This window comes from Curcuma longa, chromosome 16, assembly GCF_044706935.1.
Source record: "Curcuma longa cultivar G26 ecotype Majalengka, Jawa Barat chromosome 16, ITB_CL_G26_1.1, whole genome shotgun sequence".
Classification (NCBI taxonomy): domain Eukaryota; kingdom Viridiplantae; phylum Streptophyta; class Magnoliopsida; order Zingiberales; family Zingiberaceae; genus Curcuma; species Curcuma longa.
The window spans coordinates 5,837,076-5,857,331 of NC_133876.1; positions in this window are offsets into that span (position 1 = coordinate 5,837,076).

Sequence of the window (20,256 nt, forward strand, 5' to 3'; positions counted from 1 at the left end):
TGCCATGTCAGGTGCACCTATCAGAATTGGAACAAACCAATTACCAAATCCACCTATCATCGCCGGCATAACCATAAAAAAGATCATTAAAAAAGCGTGAGCCGTTAAAAACACATTATAAAGTTGATGATTCCCACCAAGAATTTGATCGCCGGGTCGGGCTAATTCCATACGAATCAGTACTGAGAAGCATGTGCCCATCACTCCAGCAATGGCACCGAAGATTAAATAGAGAGTACCGATATCCTTGTGGTTAGTAGAGAAGAGCCATCGGACTGTCATTAAAGTACTAATGAACTTTCCTGCCTTATCAGAGAGGGGCCCCGTTTTAAGGTAGGGGCTGAGACCTGGAATGGGAGTCGAACCCGATGACAACTGATCAATGACGAGGCGCTTGCTCTCTCTCGCGCGTCGTTATCACTCGCTCCTAACAAAAAAACAAAACAAAAAAAAAAACACTCTCTCTCCTTAGAACTTATATGTATGGCGAGAATTTACTATATTTTAGCGGGCAGGGATGAGACCCTCATCGCGTATACGCTCGAGCCTATCGGGATACCCTCTCCTTTCAGTCGAGCCTATCAGGTTCTACAATCTCCCTAATATTTAGGTCGATCCCCATATATTACAAGTCGTGCCTGCAAAAGTAGTAGTTCCTAAAATATAGTAAATTGTATAAATTGCGTAATTTACTAGATTTTTGGGGAGATAAATAGCCCCTTTGGGGCTATTTACGACTAATCCGATCGCCAAATATATATACAGGGCCGCCAAAGGAGAGAAATAGCCCCAAAGGCCCTACTTACTATAATTAAGTTCTAATCCGCCTGTATATAATATAAGTACCTCTGCTACCCTGTATATATATTGGGGAGAGAAATAGCCTTTGGGGCTATTTACGACTAAGGAGATAAATAGCCCCAAAGGCGTAGACTAATCCGCCTGTATATAATATAAGTACCTCTGCTACGCAGAGGAGATAAATAGCCAAAGGGGCTATTTACGACTAAAACTTATATAGCCCAACTTACAGTAAATTCGGCCCTAAATAAACTATAATAAATTTTATAACTTATATTATAGTAAGTGCGGAATTTAGATTGATTTTAGGCTTAGTCGTAAATAGCCCCTTTGGCTATTTATCTGCCCAATATATATACAGGGGTAGCAGAGGAACTTATATTATATACAGGCGGATTAGAACTTATATTATGAATGCAGGGCCAAAGGGGCTATTTATCTCCTTTACTAGATTTTTGGGTATTGGGAACTTATATTATATACAGAACTTAACTATATGTTGACTTGATTTTAGGGCCTTAGTCGTAAATAGCCCCAAAGGCTATTTATCTGCTCTGCATAGCAGAGGAACTTATATTATATACATAAGGATTAGTCTACGCCTTTGGGGCTATTTATCTCCTTCGGGAACTTATATTATATACAGAACTTAACTATATATTTAGATTGATTTTAGGGAATTGACTAGATTTTTGGGTATTGGGAACTTATATTATATACAGGCGGCCCCACCATATATTTGGCGGTCGGCCCTATCATATATTGGGAATTTATTATAGTATGGCGGATAGTCGTAAATTGCTACGCAATTTCACTCCTCAATTTACTATATTAGGGGCAATTTCACTCCTATGCGTAGCAGCTCCGTCCCATTCATCACTGCTTTATGTTAAAAAGAAAAGAGCTGCTCCTCCCATACTATAATAAGTTTCTAAGCCCTCTCTCTAGTAAGAAATAGCGTAAGTAAGTTAATCAGGATAGATCGACAGGCCAGCAAAGGCCTTCTACCGCAGCGGGCCCACAGGCCTATGCCAATCTCTTAGGGCAGGTTCTCTTTCATCCGTCTTTCCTAGGTGCGCATCTCCATCTACTAAAAGTAAGGGTGGTTACCATAGATAGATTGGGTCATTCGTAACCGATGCTTTAGCATAAACTACAGCTCTTTCATCAACTACAGCAATATCCGATGTAGCACATTCTCCCTCTTTCGCATATCCGATGCTTTGCAAGCAACCTTGGTGTCAGCATCGTCACTTGAGTCATCCTAGAACAACCCTGCCTATTCAAAAGAAGTACCTCACCTCACTTACGAAGAAGTAGTGGGAGCTGGGCTCTCGATTCAGTTGGATAGCCAGTCTACCTAGGTAAGAGTTACGTCGACCCCGCAGGGTATCCGAGAGGGGCACAATGCAGGCTGGAGATCATCTGGTAAGGAGAATCCCCAGGCTTTAGATAGTTTAGAGGGACTAGGCAATGAGCCCGGATAATCGAATGGAACTCTTCTTTCTTTCAGAACCTTTATAAGGTCATATATGAATAAAGGTTATATATAATATAAACGATCTGACAGGACTCAATGGAGTTGCTTTTAAAGCGAGCGAGTAGTCTTTGCCAAAGTTAGGGGCTGTCAGGACTTAGATAGAAATTTCACAATGAGAGAAGTGTCAGAGTTCGAATAGAAGGTAATGGAGTGAAGTACGTAGCCCTTAGGAAAGTGCACGAGAAAAGGAAAAAGAGTTGTGAGTTTGACTTTATCTTTTACCACAATAAGCCGTGTAGTTACCGGATCGGGACAAAGAGTCGGTTTAGTCGGAGATAAACAGAGTCAGGTCGATGAACAGAGCCGATATCGACACCGAAATATATCACTGTCTTTGACGCTTCTAGGCAATATGCCATCGATTACCTCAAAACTACTTTGAAATTCAGCATGACATAGGTACCTACTTCCAATCTTCCTTGAGAGCTGGGATAAGTACGGAATTTCACTCTGGTGGAATCGCTTCTATCCTTAGCCCGGTACCGAGGGAGTCCGAGACCAATGCTATCAAGAAGTCACTAGACTGACTATTATTGCATCGAGAAAGAGTGAAAAGATCTCCCCTCAAAAACTTCTGTTATTCTTATTCTTTTTTTGCCTCTCTTTCAACGCTTGGCCACTCGATTGCTATTGTCGCCTTGGAGCCCGCCCTTGGCTGGTTTCACCCCTTCTCTAGTAGCCTTGCCTGCAACCTTGATAAATTATTGTGTGACTTATGAATGAAAGGAAATTCCTTGCTTTAGAAAAGAGAAGAGCGCCAACGGCAACAGCTAATTCATCTAAATCAATGGCACGTGGGACAGGTGTTGGATACGGGAGAAGCTAGACTTGCTCTTGTTAGGGAACTCGAGTGAAGAGACATGTTTGTGTGGCGGATACGTGATCAATGGTTTTAGACTATAATAGGAAAGCTGTGCCTTAGATCCTTTCTTTTCGGAGGAAGCGAAATCGCTACTTTCCAGACCAAGGTACCCCTTGTGACGGTCTTCAACCCGATGTTTTTGTTTACTTATTGATCAGGGATATGCCCTCCTTGCTTTGAGGGAAAGAAACTTATAAATGCTTCAAGAGAAGCTGGCTAGAGCGAAAGAAAAAGGCTGGTTGCCAATCGAGGTCGAAGGGGAGGGGAAGGTGGCAGTGTAGTCTTCTCCAATGAGGGAGGATGGGTGTCGGAGACGAGTAGTTTGGCCACGCCGGCAGAGGAAGTTCCGGCGCCATCAGGTTTGGTGCCGAAGGAAGATGCCAAATCAATGGTGTTTTGGGTTGTGGGCGAAGGAAGGGTTGTTGATAAGGGTAATCAAAATCGGTCCCAAGGATGGTTGAAGGAAGAGGGGTCCGCCGGCGGCAAGAGCGCCGCCGAGTCGGCCGGCATGTTGTTGCACGCGAACTATAGAGTGTTTAGGTTAGAGAGAGATGATTGATTGATAGTAGGATCAATCATGTTTAGTTTCATTCAGGATCGGCATGCCCCAGGTTTGAAGAATTCGATGACAGGCCTTCGCTGCAAAAGATCCCGGAATTGGTAGATTCGGAATCGGCTGGATTGGAGGGAGGGATCCGGAGCCACAAGGATCTTCAACGGGTTCGAAACTCTTTTGATTCCCGCCTGGAACAAAGTAGCTCTGCCCGGGGCCGATCGAATCCAATTTCTATCTTCATGTTCTGAGTGCTGCACCTCCGCATCGAATTAACTCGATAGGGACAAAGCTCAGTGGAAGGCCCGATCGTGGCAACTTGTCAGCTCCTCGGGTTCCAATACCCGTTGCCATAGATTCTGATTACATAGAAGTGTTTGGGCGGATCAATTCCAACTCCCAAAAAAGAACCAAAAATCCTGCTATACTATAATAGGCCTATAAAGGGAATCGAACAAAAAAAGGAAGAGAACTGGGTGCTAGCTCGAATAGAGGGTGCGCAGAAAGCCCTGGCAAGACAGCAATTCATCGTTCCTTGAGAGACTGGAAAAGAAATTAGTGAAGGAATACAATGATATTCTGAAAGAAGAAAAGGTGTTCTGGTACCAGAAATCCCAGGTCAGCTGGCTGAAGTTTGGAGATCGAAATACAAGGTCTTTCCACACTACCACCTTTGTGCGTAGGAGGAAAAGTAGGGCGGTTGCATTAAAGAAGAGCGATGGCACCTGGTGTGATGATCAAAATCAGCTAAAGGATATGGCAGTAGACTACAACAAACTTTTGTACACTGACACCAACGTTGCCGAGCTTAACTCCTCTTTATTTGGTGGCTCTCCTTCCCAACATGCTGAAGAGCTTACCTGTCTTGATAGTCCAATCATCGAAGTTGAAGTGAAGAAGGCTTCAGCATGAAAGCCTACAAGGCCCCCGGGCCTGATGGCATACAGCCGATTTTCTACCAGAAAAAGGGGTGTCATAGGAGACCTGCTGTGGTGGCTGTGGTTAAGAAAACCTTCGAAGAGAGAAGAATTCCTGACAACATGAACAATATCCTTATCACCCTTATTCCTAAACAAGAGAAGCCTGCCGCACTTGCCCAATGTAGGCCGATCCCTCTATGCAATGTCATATACAAGGTGATCGCTAAAGTTGCTGTGAGTAGATTGAGACCCCTGCTGGATAAACTTCTCTCTCCAAACCAAAATAGCTTCATCCCAGGGAGGGGCACCACTTAGAATAGAGTTATTGTGCAAGAGCTACTTCACACTATGAGGAGAATATGTTCTAAAGGGTCCTCAATCAATGGGTTGTTTCCCGAGCTACTAGTTAAGACCAAGGGGCTTCAGTCTGTAGGTCCAATCCATAGAAGAAGGTAGTCTTAGCCGACCACTACATAACTTTCCTTAGCCTACTAAAGAAGAGCAACTCTCGGAGGCGCTAGTGGGACTATCAGATAGAATGTCTAGTTGGGCAACCCTTTCAAGCCAATCCATGAATAGGTCCTCATTCAAGCAGTCAGAGCTAAGTGCGGATAGGAAGGCCCTTTTCGGGCAATGCTTCAAGAGCTACATTACTCGACTAGTTATGGCCCAATCGAGAACTTCCTTCTTTGATGGGCATATCAGTAGATTCGCCTACAACAGTAGGACTTTCAGTCTGCATTTTCTGAGCTCTCCGAAAAGGAGTTTAGCAATCGATGTTAACTCTAACTCCAGAACTAGATCTCGTGACGGCGAGGCGAGTTTACTCGTAGCTCGTAGCGAGGCGCTAGTATAGCTCGGGGAGTTAGCGGGGAGGCGATCTCGTTACAACGAAACTTGAAGCATGGGCGGTGGTCGGATGAACAGAATGTCCGAGTAAGGAGAACTAGCCAAGCTTCTGAACAAGCGAAGGAATTGCAGCCTAACCATCTGTGAGATCGGAGACTTCGAGAGGCTCCCCAGTCCTCTTTAACGCCACTCTATCGCGGCCCATAGTCTACCTGGAAAACTGTCTCATCTGTAAAGACGTACCGTTCTCTAGTGTATATGTATCGATTAAGATGAGGTATTGTTGGAGAGACGTACCCTATGATATGTATATTAAAATACCCATAGTGCTCATAGGATTTATATACCAGAAAAGCGTCCCATGCTTCTAATCTTATTAACCCTCCTAAACTACCTTTCCTTAAGGAAATATAGGAGAGTTTCCAAGTTCCCTGAGATCTTCACTTAGGTATCATATTTTACACGATTTGTGACAAAAGTAGAGTGGTACGGCCCTGCTCAAGTCGCCCGCCTCCGAATCCAATTTTAGAGATCGACGTACGAGAAATCCACTGTTATTATTTAGTTGTTGCAAATCCAGTCCTTTCAGTCGAACCTATGCACGTCGTTATCACTCGTACCTCAACAATAAAATATATGAGGACGTCCGGTTTATATTTATTTTAGGCCGTTTATTTTAGGTAAATTCGGATTAGTCGTAAATAGCCCCTTTGGCTATTTCTTCTACTCAGCATAGCTGAGGTCTTTATATTATAGTAAGAGGGATTAGAACTTAATTATAGTAAGTAGGGCCTTTGGGGCTATTTATCTCCTTTCGTAAATAGCCCCAAAGGCTATTTATATGCCTCTGCGTAGCAGAGGTACTTATCTTATATTATATACAGTTAGTCTACGCCTTTGGGGCTATTTCTCTCCTTAGTCGTAAATAGCCCCTTTGGCTATTTCTTCTACTCAGCATAGCTGAGGTCTTTATATTATAGTAAGACGGATTAATCTACGCCAAAGGGGCTATTTATCTCCTTTCTTGCGGGGTCTTCAATTTCTGAGCTTGGGGCACAAGAGGAGACCCTACCTTTCCTTACTAAAGCCAGGACCTTTTTTGCTTAGCCCAAGGCTGGTCTCGCGCTTAGCGTCTTCAAAATTGGCATTGAACATTGAAGTGCTACCCGGAAGAATTGCCTCGATTCTATCTTTGGATAGAGAAAGTCGAAATTAATTAGTAAGCTGGCCCCTTACTCTTCGTGAAAACATAGCAACAGGATTTCATAGAAAGAAAGCATTCGCAGAAAAAAACTTCCTCACCGATCAAATAACATCACATCACGTTCAGGAACCCTTCAAATCAAGAATTCCCTACGCTGGAAAGAACGGGATCAAGAAGTGTTGAAGTGGTGGTTAAGTCAGGGGATTCGCGATGCCATTTATTTGTAGGGTCTTGCTGCTGCTATCGGCCAGAGGATGAACCTTGACTTAGACAACCCCAAGGAGCTTGGTGAACGCACTTTCCTTGCTGTTCATTCTATTCCTTTTCATTATCAGATTCAGGTTCTCACCCAAGAAGCTCCCTTTTCGCTATACTCTTCCTGCTCGTGGCTGACTCAACAGGTTCTTTTCACTAGAATTTCTACAAAAAGAAAAGAAAACTAGAGTTATTTTTATCTTTTGTATCATCAATAGACTCCCTTCGCTTATTTCCCACTTGTCGATTCCCTTTCTCTATGGATTGCCCCGGGCTCGATTCCTCGGGCTTCTCCTATAGTATTAACTTTTTTTTTTTTGCATCAGTTGATAACCTTTGTTCCCTAAAAGCTTAGGAGCCAAGTGAGTCTTCTTTTCCTTGAATCTCTATCTCTAACCCAGACAATAAATGGATAGGCCACGAAAGGCAAAACCAACTTCAGTGTAAAGAAAGGGGGAATTCGTTCTGGGAAGTGTTGTGCTAAGTCCGGCATCTGCCTTATTATTACCTTTCTTTGCGTTGCTTAAATCTCTTACTTCGATTTAACGCTGGTGAAAAACTAAGACTTTCTTTCAGTGAACTATTCCCTTCGTTCTCTTATCTGTTCTTCCCCCTCATTTCGTCCTTCCGGAAACGGAAATCGAGGTCAATGTCCGGCCTCTCCTAGTTGGTTCTCTACTGGTTATTAGATGTTTGCTAAGTTCTTTATGAACGAAGTGAGACTCTGACTGTCGGGTAGAAGCATTAACTTTCTGTCTATTGGACCGGTTGAGGATGTTAACGACTACAATGAGTGAGTTGCCCCCACTACACACTACACTAGGAGGAGAAAGCAGCTTACTTACGCAGGCAGCAGGGTACGGATCCTGTTCACAGGCTTGCGTGTACTTTTTAATGAAAAAGCAAAGGACGACTTCAAGGCGAGACCCTTTCCCACCAATAATCGAAGGGGGGCTTGGCTCAGACTCTATAAGAGTTTTTATTCGAGTGAGCCGTACTTTCTTCCTTCTCGAGGTGCTACAGCTCTAGCAGGAAGGGAGGTGCGGAAGAAAAAGAAATGCCATTGTAGGTCGAGCTCTCGTAATTGATAGCAACTATGTCCGTTCCGTTCTGGCTAGCGATGAAGGGGATATGACTTTACTTTGAAGGATAGCCCTGTTTCAACGGGATGACAACCATCCCAATCACTCGGTTCTTACCTGAGTCCGCATTGACCTTCGCTCTCTTACTCTTACTAGAGCTGGTTCTAAGCCTACCTTTTTCTTTCCCACCCTACAGCCCTCTTCTACTTCTAGCGGGGGCCTTCCGTAGAAGCAGCATCCTCAAGAGTGATTAATTATGCCTGTGATCCAGTAGAAACTCTTCTTTTTTCTGCTGTGATTGAATTCCTAACTGGTGCAGGAGGAATAACTGGTATTTCATAGAATGAAAACAAAAGTAGCTTCGAATTTTTCACCGATAAAGATCGTCGATAGGAAAGCTCTGTTACGCACCAGGCTACTCTTTCTTCTATCTTTATCGGTGCATAAGCGAGTCTTAGCGGTCGAAGCATAAGCAAGAAAGAAAATAGACCGCCTGTACGAAAGAAAGGAGCGGAGCGAAGAGGATTTGACTAGAGTCTCCAATCCATATATAAATCTTGTACGCAAGTTGGCACAGCGCTGGGAGCTTTAAATCAATCTCGCTCATCTGGTCTACCCGGTCAAATCCGCTCTCCTGCCTGTGTATCCCATGCCCGGTGCCGTTGATCTGTCTGATGGGATAGATATATAAATTCCTATATTGAAATATATCTCCCCACTTTGTTCCCGGTTTTGAATTCTTTTATTCATCTAACCTACGTATGGTATCACGATATGATGTTGTTTAGAGAAAGAAAGTGGGTAAATAAATGAATCACTGCCTTTGGCCGCTATCACAACTTGCTATGAGTTTCGATTATACGTACTACGCTTCTCTAATCCAATCTCAAGGAATGGAATGGCTTTGACGAACCTTCAACTCTTTTATTATTTTATTATTAGCTGCCAGGCTATCGATTCTATTTTATTTTATTTCGAATACTGCGTCGAACAGCGAAGGACGAGTCAGATAACTTCGTCGGGCAACTAAGAGCTATCCCAGGTACGGCATAGCGGGCATATAAGAAGGGGCCATTCAAAACATCGCCGGGCACAAAAACAGCATTCCTACCAGCGCGATCTCAAACAAGAGCTGATTCGGGAACTGAGAACCTACTTTCATCTCTTCGTCAAAATTGACTTTCAAGACAACTTCCACTCTAAGTGAAGTAAAGAAGAGCGATCTATAGTTCCTATATTCTTAATACTTGACTTAATATATATTATAGATATTATAAGAAGGGTGAGGCTTGGAACCCTCAAGTAAGACATGATCTCGAAACCTAGCTCTTAGAGTAGCTATTGAATCTGAATCCTTTTTTCATGATACCCACTAACTCACGCTTTTGGTCGCACTTCCGGCCGTAGAAAGCACTCTTTCCAAGTCAATTTAAAGAAATCCTACCACCGCCTAATCACTTGAAATTGAGTTACCACTCGGTAAGGTAAGGTTTTGAAGGAAGGACCACTGAAGGTGGGAAAGGAATACATCTGGTTCAGAAAATTCTACCACTATTGGTCTAAATCATAGTCAAAAGAAGAAGACGCCGAACAGCTGCTCGCCCTAAGATATTAGGGCAGGACAGGACTGACTTACGAATAAGAAAAGAACAAAGGATGGACTATATAGAGTCTTTGCTTTTTTTTGTATTCTATTCTAGCATTATTGTGTGGGGCATAAATTTTTTCCATCAACCTGTGATGCCGGTCGTGGGCAGCAGAAAGAGCTCGGATCTGATTAAATTATATAGAGGGAGGGCCTATCTATAGCAAGCATGCACATAGAAAACCTAGTATAGTCATATATCTGTCCAGTGATTCAATCACAGGTATCGTGCTAAAGCTACGAGGGTCAACTTACTAACTAGGGAATATAGAATTCAAGTCCCTGCAGTTATAGCAGTCTACTTTACTGAGTCCCCTTCTCGTAGAAGTTCATCTGTCATACAAACACATAACGAGAGCCCTGGGATGAGATCATAGATTGAATTTGATCTTCAAAGAGCTCTTTACGGTCTTCGAACGCCATATTTTGTATATACGATTGGTATCCCGCTCCTCTCACACAGACAAAGAGGACGCTACGAAGAAAGGTCGAAGGGTCGAATCGAATTGGAAGCGGGAGAAGAGTCAACTCGATCAATCAGATTTTTGGGACAGCCAAATTGGGTTGGTAATCAACTTGAGTGGGCGAGGGAAAGGGAACCGGGGGACAGACCTATGCTGCTAGGGAGTAGGGAGTTCCCTTCATCATTCATCAGTGGAAAGATAAAGATCAAGAATACCTTATGTTATGAATAGTGTCCTCCCAGTGGGGCATGAAAGACCTTAGTCAACCTGAGGGGACTTCGATCCTTATGGCTTGACTTCCCTACCGATTAGAAAGGAGCTCCCCTTCCCCCTCCTTCCTTCTAGTCTGCAGTTCTATTCCAACTATCCGGTTGGCCCCTCGAGCAAATCTTTCCTAAAGTCTCCTGATCCTATAGATTCTATTATAAGGGTGAGGTCAGAAGAGAGACTATAGTCCCGTCCCCTACCTCCTGATCGGTCTTAATAGTTTTCATAGGACCAATCCGCTACGAATATTTATTTAATTTTCCTCCCGCCGAATGCGATTTTAAGTCCCATCCAAGCTTGGCCTCTTTCAGAATCTGTATTCCTTGTCTTTGACTTCTCCTTCCTAAAGGAAGACTATAAGAGAAAAGAGGCCTTTTCTTTTAGCCTAGCCGATCTTTCTGCGCGCGCCTTTGTTTAATTTACTGAAGGGATAAGTTTGTATGCCTTACTAAACGAAAACGTCTTTTTGATAGCATCACTGAAATCTCATCCATAGTAGGTCCTTATCTAAGGGTTTTCCTTACCCCCTTTTTTTCTTCGACTTTTTTATTAGTTTTATTAGTGCAGGTTCTCCGGGCAAGACATGAAATGAACATGAAATCCTTCTATTTCCTTTATGTTCTCTGTCTCTTCTAGCTTGATTCGATCCTGGCTTATTCTTTTCTTTCTGTTTCCTACTCGATCACTTAAGATCTTTCTTGTGTCCAATTCAAGTTCTTTTCTGTCTTCTTGCGTGGCTTGTGCCAAGCCTTGGTTTTGGTTGCCGGGTGTCGTTAGTAAAGTCAGGACCATTCTGGCCCAGTTTTCATTCAAATATGAATCCCGGATCTTGCGCTTCTAGGGTCATTTTCTCCATCTCAGCTGCAGTCGGAGCTGCTACAACTGGAAAAAAGGTGAGCAGGTTTTGCTTCTCGTCTTTTCCTACACGAACCGACTAGTATAGCATATCCAGCAGAAAAAAATCCATAGAAACTTATTACTCGGGCTCCTACTGCCCCCCTAAGTAACATAGAACAAGAGGCAGATGCTTTTTAAGGAAAGGGAATTTTTCGTAGATGGTTTAATCAGAGCCCTGGAAATGCTTTTTTTTTTTCCTCCGGCAAATATTCCTAAATTTCCGGATTCGGCTGAAGCCGAATACAGAGCAATAGCTGCGACTGGACTTTTCCTATAGCATATCAAGTTCCTATCCTAGCAGAGGTGAATCAGAGTTTTGAACTACTGAAACTGAAATCAGCCCTAAGGTTATGGAAAGATCTGCTCGTGTTTTTATTGTCGGGATTTGTCTTTCGAATGCCAAAAAGTCCACTGTTCGGTGGAAGCCAGAGCCTGCACTCGGATTAGCATTTTATTAACGAATAAAGCGCTTAAAAGCCCCGGCTTCCCAGATTCTCTTAGTTCTTGTCCGACGAGCTCTAAGCGCTCGGCATATGCTCCCCATATGTCTCAACTTGACCTCATCAAAGAAAAAAAAGACTCAACCAGCAAAAATAGGACTTTTCTCTCTTCCTTGCCCCCACGCCAAATGCGTTTTTTTAAAGCTAAAGCTTTGCCACATCTCTGTCTCATACGTTATTGAAAGTGCCTGTGTGTACTTCTTTATTTTGATTCCCAACATGGTCTCTTGAAGGTGAAGCTCTATACTCGAGGAAATCTTGTATTTTATTGAAAGCTCTCTAGCGGATTGATTTACCTCTTATACTTCTTTCTTCGTTCCTAAATGAGGAGGAAGGTGCGCTAGACCTGCTGAATTAAGGATAGGATGGATTGGCCGCAGCTCTTTAACCTCTTTATTTTGAGCTTTATTCGCTCAACCGACCGATAGAAAAGATGGATCTGTTTCGTACCTCCATACTGACCACCAAACTGACAGACTTGGAAGTAATCAATCGAGATGAATGGTTTTCAAGCTTGATTGGACCTGAACTCTTCTATTCGTATATATATCACTACCTATGAGCAGTAGCTAGGCAAAGGCTCTCTCCGAGTTGAGACTACGAAAGAGAAAAGAGAAAGGAACAATATAGATTGATGATTTATGGAATCAGAGGCCCCGGGCTTCTTAAAAGGTTCCCAGCTCTATTGCTTACAGAATCAGATCCAATATCCACGAGCAGCACATCTCTCCCAGCCTATGGACCCTCCTAGATCTCTTCATTCCAGTCACCACCTTGGGACAGGAGATAGAAAGAAACCCGAGGCACGAAAGCCCTAGCGGAGATCCTGGCACAAAACCTGTTGACAATAAGGTTGAGTGCTTTCTATTTCTATACACAATTGAGGATTTCGGCCCCAAAAATCTAGTAAAGGAGATAAATAGCCCCAAGAAGATAAATAGCCCCTTTGGCGTAGACTAACTGTATATAATATAAGATAAGTACCTCTGCTACGCAGAGGCATATAAATAGCCTTTGGGGCTATTTACGACTAAGTAGACTAATCCGCCTTACTATGATATAAGTACCTCTGCTATGCAGAGCAGATAAATAGCCTTTGGGGCTATTTACGACTAACTAAAATGAATATAAATTCCGCTAAGAGCACTAGTAGTTATAGATTCACGCTATAAGCTATCATTCTGGGGATATCGGTCTTCGACAGGCCTATACTACTCAAATTAAATATAGCGCTGTTCAATTGCTAGAGGAAAGGTGCCTTGTAGCTGAGTGGACTCTGTCTGGACTTTAGGAATTAATGAGTAGCCGTCATCCGAAATTTGAAAAAAGGGGGTTGCTGGTTCGGGAAAGGAGTAGGGTCACGGTTAGCCAACTAATCTTTAAATTTAAAGAAAGAGACAAAACTTGAGCGAGGAATGGGCTCCACCCTAGTTCTTAAGGCTAAGTATCACGTGATACACAAAACTCGGCTAGAAAAGGATCAAAACCCGTCCTCCGGGAAAAGACAGCAAGAGATTGTGGCTCGAAAGTTGAGGAAAGAGATTTGGAATAAACAGGTGCTGGCCTAGGACTAAGATTCTGTCCATATTTCTTCTAGCATTGTTGGATAATCGGCTTCTAATGCCCTGAGAGCTTTTAATCAGTCCCTTCCTCGCCGCTTTTCTTTTATTCCTTGTCCTCTAAAGTGAGGAAATTCGCTCAAAAGTGGACTTTTTCTTCTTCTTTTTCCAGCCAGAAAATTGAATCAAGAAGACAATGTGCAAGAAAGAATATATTAGTATAGTGTAACTTTAAAAACAAAATAGCATATCTTCTGTATAAAGCACACTGAAGCTTGAAAAGAGTCCCGTGCTTTCTAACCCCCATCTATACAATAACACTGCGGATTTCCCCCTTCGACTGATAAAACAGCTACATCTATTGCTTTTCAGCCCACTTCCGATTCTACTTCTTCTTCCTTTGTGCTCACAGCTGGGCTCGCTGCTTTTCCTTCAACGACGAAAGATATGCTTTTTTTATTGCCCCGTTTCAGTAGGTGTTCCATTCCACCTCCTAATATCCTTACATATAATAAATGCTCGAACGCCTGTCTCAAGCGAATCCAGAAAAAGACATCTTTAGAACCCACATCCCTTTCACATCACTTCACGCTCGTAGGTATAGAGCTAGTACTTCTAACCCGCCCCAAAAATATAGTCAATTCTTTCCTATAGAACGCATTTAGTCTTTAGCACTAAATGGAAACTCAGCCCCCTTACTATAATATAAGTTCCTCGTAGGTATAGAAGCGAATTTATATTTCTTTTAGGGAGCTAGGTGAGCGGTTAGTGACCACAGCCACTAATTGACGCCGAAATGTAGAGACCCAATATATAGTAAGGGCCTATAGAACGCAGATATAGTCAGTCCTCTTTTGTTTTGCAGAAAATGCAGGCCGTATGGTACCTACCAACTCCGCAGGTATTACTTACCCCTAAAATAAATATAAATTCCGTAAAAGGAGATAAATAGCCCCAAAGGCCCTACTTACTATAATTAAGTTCTAATCCGCCTGTATATAATATAAGTTCCTCTGCTACGCAGAGCAGATAAATAGCCTTTGGGGCTATTTACGACTAACCCTAAAATAAATATAAATTCCGTAAGGCAATATTCCGTACAACTGTACACCCGAACCTTCTCGAAGACTTCGGGCAAGGATGAGCCGAACTAAAGTAAGTACACCTACAGTAGTAGGCCTGGGTCATTTTATGCCCTAACATCTGCTATTCTACTTCACATATATAGACGTAGGCCTGATCAGACACCCTTGAGATGCTAATCGTATAGTAGTCTCACACTTAGTTATACCTCCTTCAATTTATATTTATTTTAGGTAAATATCTCCTTTATATTTATTTTAGGTAAATATCTCCTTTATATTGATTTTAGGCTTAGTCGTAAATAGCCCCTTTGGCTATTTATATGCCTCAAGGAGATAAATAGCCCCAAGAAGATAAATAGCCCCAAGGAGATAAATAGCCCCAAAGGCGTAAACTAATCCGTCTTACTATAATATAAAGACCTCAGCTATGCTGAGTAGAAAAATAGCCTTTGGGGCTATTTACGACTAATCCGAATTTACCATAATATTAAGTTAAGTTCTAACTGTATATAATATAAGAGTTGTACCTCTGCTATGCCTCTTTGAGTCGAAAATAGACCCAAAGGCTATTTATATGCCCCAAAAATATAGTAAGTTGTGGCAGAGGTACTTATCTTATATTTAGTAGGATTAGTCTACTTAGTCGTAAATAGCCCCAAAGGCTATTTCTTCTACTCAGCATAGCTGAGGTCTTTATATTATATACAGGCAGATTAGAACTTAACTTAATGTTATGGGGGGCCTTTGGTGCTATTTACTTCTTGGGGCTATTTATCTCCTTAGCCAAAGGGGCTATTGTAGACTAAGTAGAATAAACCATCTTACTAAAATAGAAAGACCTCTGCTATGCCTCTTTGTGAGTCGAAAATAGACCCAAAGGCTATTTATATGCCCCAAAAATATAGTAAGTTGTGGCAGAGGTACTTATCTTATATTATATACAGTTAGTCTACTTAGTCGTAAATAGCCCCTTTGGCTATTTATATGCCTCTGCGTAGCCGAGGTACAACTCTTATATTATATATAGGCTGATTAGAACTTAATTATAGTAAGTAGGGCCAAAGGGGCTATTTATCTTCTTGGGGCTATTTATCTCCTTAGCCAAAGGGTCTATTTTCGACTCAAAGAGGCGTAGCCGAGGTACAACTCTTATATTATATATAGGCTGATTAGAACTTAATTATAGTAAGTAGGGCCAAAGGGGCTATTTATCTTCTTGGGGCTATTTATCTCCTTAGCCAAAGGGTCTATTTTCGACTCAAAGAGGCGTAGCAGAGGTACTTATCTTATATTATATACAGTTAGTCTACGCCTTTGGGGCTATTTATCTTCTCGGGGCTATTTATCTCCTTTACTATATTTTTGGGGGCAGATGGAGAATAAGAAGGTGCCGTGCCCGTGGCAGCAGATGGAATAGAGCCCAGAGGGGTCCGTTGACAATTCAAGAGTTGGTTCTGAGTCCCGTCTGGTTTCGATAGCGAGAACTCGTCCTACTCTCCCCTTCCTAAGCGCTGTCGGATAGATACGGAGGCTTGTAAATCTTGGTCAGATAGCTCGGGATCAGAAGGAAGAGAAATGTATGCGGGGCATAGTCAAAGGAAAGTTTGGGAGAGGAGCGGGAAACAAGAAGAACAGTGAACCAAGCTCTCAGAAAGAAGAGGCTCAGTGCGTGCGTAGGGCACGTGGAGTCTGGGCATCGGAGCATGAGAGGTCGGGCTTCGTAGCTAGAGAGGCACTAAGAAGGTCCAAGGCAGGGGACAAGAGCTGAACCAACGGGAGCGCTTGGGAGCGGCTTTCTCTTTATCTTCTTTCGCTAGGCCCTAATATAATAATAAGTCGAGTAGCAGGCGATGGACTCATTCTAGTCTGAGGGCAAGGCATCAGTCAGTCTATGCAAGTCTGGCAAGTGCATCAGTCGCAAGTCCGTCAAGGCATGAGTCAGATCAGTCAGTCTACGCAAGCAAGTCCGCAGTCAGTCTGAAGAATATGTGGTTTTCTTTTTTCCAATGAGTGGCCTCGTCCAGGTGGCACATCTATCAGCAGCAGGAGTAGACTATCTATGGTAAGTAACAGGTGGCACATCTATCAGCTGGCACATCTATCAGCAGCAGGAGTGGACTAGTAAGTAAGGAAGAGGACAGGTATAAAGAGGAAGCGGGGACCAAGACTCAATCCAAGACGTACTCTATCTTATCTTTCACTTTCTTTATCCTCAGTACATTCTTAGTAATGTAATACATCTAGGCATAAACGAAGGACCCAAAACCCCAACCCCAGACCCCAGATTCAACTCTATCTTCAAATACTGACTTAAAGGTTTGACTTTTCTTTGCCTCTTTGGGGCCCCTTCCTCTGTGACATTGATTAAAGCATCTTCTTCTCTTTCTGATCTTTCCCGAACTTGATCCTTTCTTATTATCATAATTCAAGTTAATAACATAAGATTAAACCCTCAATCTTATCAACATAATAATAAATTGAAGAGTTAACCTCAACATCAATCTAAGATTTGGAAACATAAGATTTGAAACTCCCAAAACTCCCATAAATGAAATATTAAAGAAGATAAAGAAGATTTCGAACTCCCATCAAACTCCTACCCTATGATTTTGACCTCCTTGACTTTGCTTTGGTTAGTGGTATGCCACCCTATTATCGTTACGTTACGCACATATGGGATTATGGGATATGATTCTCTTTTCCGAAGTTCAGTTTATGCGTGTGCATGTGTGAAGCATATTACAGCATATTACATATGATGAGATTTTCCAGTTCACAAATGAGCTTGTTTAGAGCTTAGCTTTTAGAGCTTGTTGAATGAAAGGATCTTACTACTTTCCATCTACTTTCCATTCAATTTCATCGTTCACCGTTCACTCATTACTACCACTCATTTTCTCTTCACTCACTCAAACCATTGAATTTCATTGACTTATATAATTAAATTTCATTGAATCGAATGCGCCCTAAAATGAATATAAATCGGTAGATCTTTCGTAGTTTTGAATAGCGTCGGCCCTAGAGGTTCGGATTAGTCGTAAATAGCCCCAAAGGCTACTTATTTCCTCTGCGTAGCAGAGGTACTTATCTTATATTATATACAGTTAGTCTACGCCTTTGGGGCTATTTATCTCCTTGGGAATTTATTATAGAAGATTAGTCGTAAATAGCCCCAAAGGCTATAATTGACTTTTATATTAGAATTTACTAGATTTTTGGGCATTTCTCTACAACTAGAATTTGATCTCAATTTAGATTGATTTTAGGGCGGAACTTATATTATATACAGGGAGTCTTTTCTCACTCGGACCTCTCCTTCACTCGGAATAGAGGGTACCAACTTATATTATAAATATCTCCCGAACGAGAGATTAAGTGAAAGGTCACAAGCGTTCAATCAAAAAGAAGGGAACAGGCACCTGCGCGTAGTTGTAAGTGCCGTCCTGAACTCTGCCTTATAGGAATTCCTGGCGCTGCCTAGACCTCTAAGCTTACTGATCTCGATCTCTGCCTGGCGAAGAAATATATAGCCCTAAATAAATATATCGACCAATCAAATCTCGAACGCAAGCGAAGTATAGAGAGGCTTCTCCGTGGTGAACTATATTTTAATACCCTAAAATCAAATCTAAATGAAGATAATAAAAGTATAAGTAAGAAAAGCAGCTAAAAGCTTCTGGAATTGACTTTTATATTAGGTTGCTTCGACCTCAATTAATTGACTATATTATATAAAGAAGAGACTCGATCTCATTTTGCCCTCGCCAACCCACGGATACTAATTAGGAAAAGAAGATGAAATTTACTATACTAGTATTAGTCGTAAATAGCCCCAAAGGCTATTTCTCTCCTCTGCGTAGCAGAGGTACTTATATTATATACAGGCTGATTAGTCTACTTAGTCGTAAATAGCCCCTTTGGCTAAGGAGATAAATAGCCCCGAGAAGATAAATAGCCCCAAAGGCGTAGACTAATCTGCCTTACTATAATATAAAGACCTCAGCTATGCCTCTTTGAGTCGAAAATAGACCCAAAGGCTAAGGAGATAAATAGCCCCAAAGGCGTAGAATAAACCATCTTACTAAAAAGGAAATACCTCTGCTATGCCCCTATTGAGTCGAAAATAGACCCAAAGGCTTTTTATATGCCTCTGCGTGGCAGAGGTACTTATCTTATATTATATACAGTTAGTCTACGCCTTTGGGGCTATTTATCTCCTTAGCCAAAGGGTCTATTTTCGACTCTAAGGAGGCGTGGCAGAGGTACTTATCTTATATTTAGTAGGATTAGTCTACTTAGTCGTAAATAGCCCCAAAGGCTATTTCTTCTACTCAGCATAGCTGAGGTCTTTATATTATATACAGGCAGATTAGAACTTAACTTAATGTTATGGGGGGCCTTTGGTGCTATTTACTTCTTGGGGCTATTTATCTCCTTAGCCAAAGGGGCTATTGTAGACTAAGTAGAATAAACCATCTTACTAAAATAGAAAGACCTCTGCTATGCCTCTTTGTGAGTCGAAAATAGACCCAAAGGCTAAGGAGATAAATAGCCCCAAAGGCGTAGAATAAACCATCTTACTAAAAAGGAAATACCTCTGCTATGCCCCTATTGAGTCGAAAATAGACCCAAAGGCTTTTTATATGCCTCTGCGTGGCAGAGGTACTTATCTTATATTATATACAGTTAGTCTACGCCTTTGGGGCTATTTATCTCCTTAGCCAAAGGGTCTATTTTCGACTCTAAGGAGGCGTGGCAGAGGTACTTATCTTATATTATATACAGTTAGTCTACTTAGTCGTAAATAGCCCCAAAGGAGATAAATAGCCCCAAAGGCGTAGAATAAACCGCCTTACTATAATATAAAGACCTCTGCTATGCAGAGAAGAGAAATAGCCTTTGGGTCTATTTTCGACTCCAGCCTCAAGGAGATAAATAGCCCCGAGAAGATAAATAGCCCCAAAGGCGTAGACTAATCTGCCTTATTATAATATAAAGACCTCAGCTATGCCTCTTTGAGTCGAAAATAGACCCAAAGGCTAAGGAGATAAATAGCCCCAAAGGCGTAGAATAAACCATCTTACTAAAAAGGAAATACCTCTGCTATGCCCCTATTGAGTCGAAAATAGACCCAAAGGCTTTTTATATGCCTCTGCGTGGCAGAGGTACTTATCTTATATTATATACAGTTAGTCTACGCCTTTGGGGCTATTTATCTCCTTAGCCAAAGGGTCTATTTTCGACTCTAAGGAGGCGTGGCAGAGGTACTTATCTTATATTTAGTAGGATTAGTCTACTTAGTCGTAAATAGCCCCAAAGGCTATTTCTTCTACTCAGCATAGCTGAGGTCTTTATATTATATACAGGCAGATTAGAACTTAACTTAATGTTATGGGGGGCCTTTGGTGCTATTTACTTCTTGGGGCTATTTATCTCCTTAGCCAAAGGGGCTATTGTAGACTAAGTAGAATAAACCATCTTACTAAAATAGAAAGACCTCTGCTATGCCTCTTTGTGAGTCGAAAATAGACCCAAAGGCTAAGGAGATAAATAGCCCCAAAGGCGTAGAATAAACCATCTTACTAAAAAGGAAATACCTCTGCTATGCAGAGAAGATAAATAGCCTTTGGGTCTATTTTCGACTCTAAGGAGGCGTGGCAGAGGTACAACTCTTATATTATATACAGTTAGTCTACTTAGTCGTAAATAGCCCCTTTGGCTATTTATATGCCTCTGCGTAGCCGAGGTACAACTCTTATATTATATACAGTTA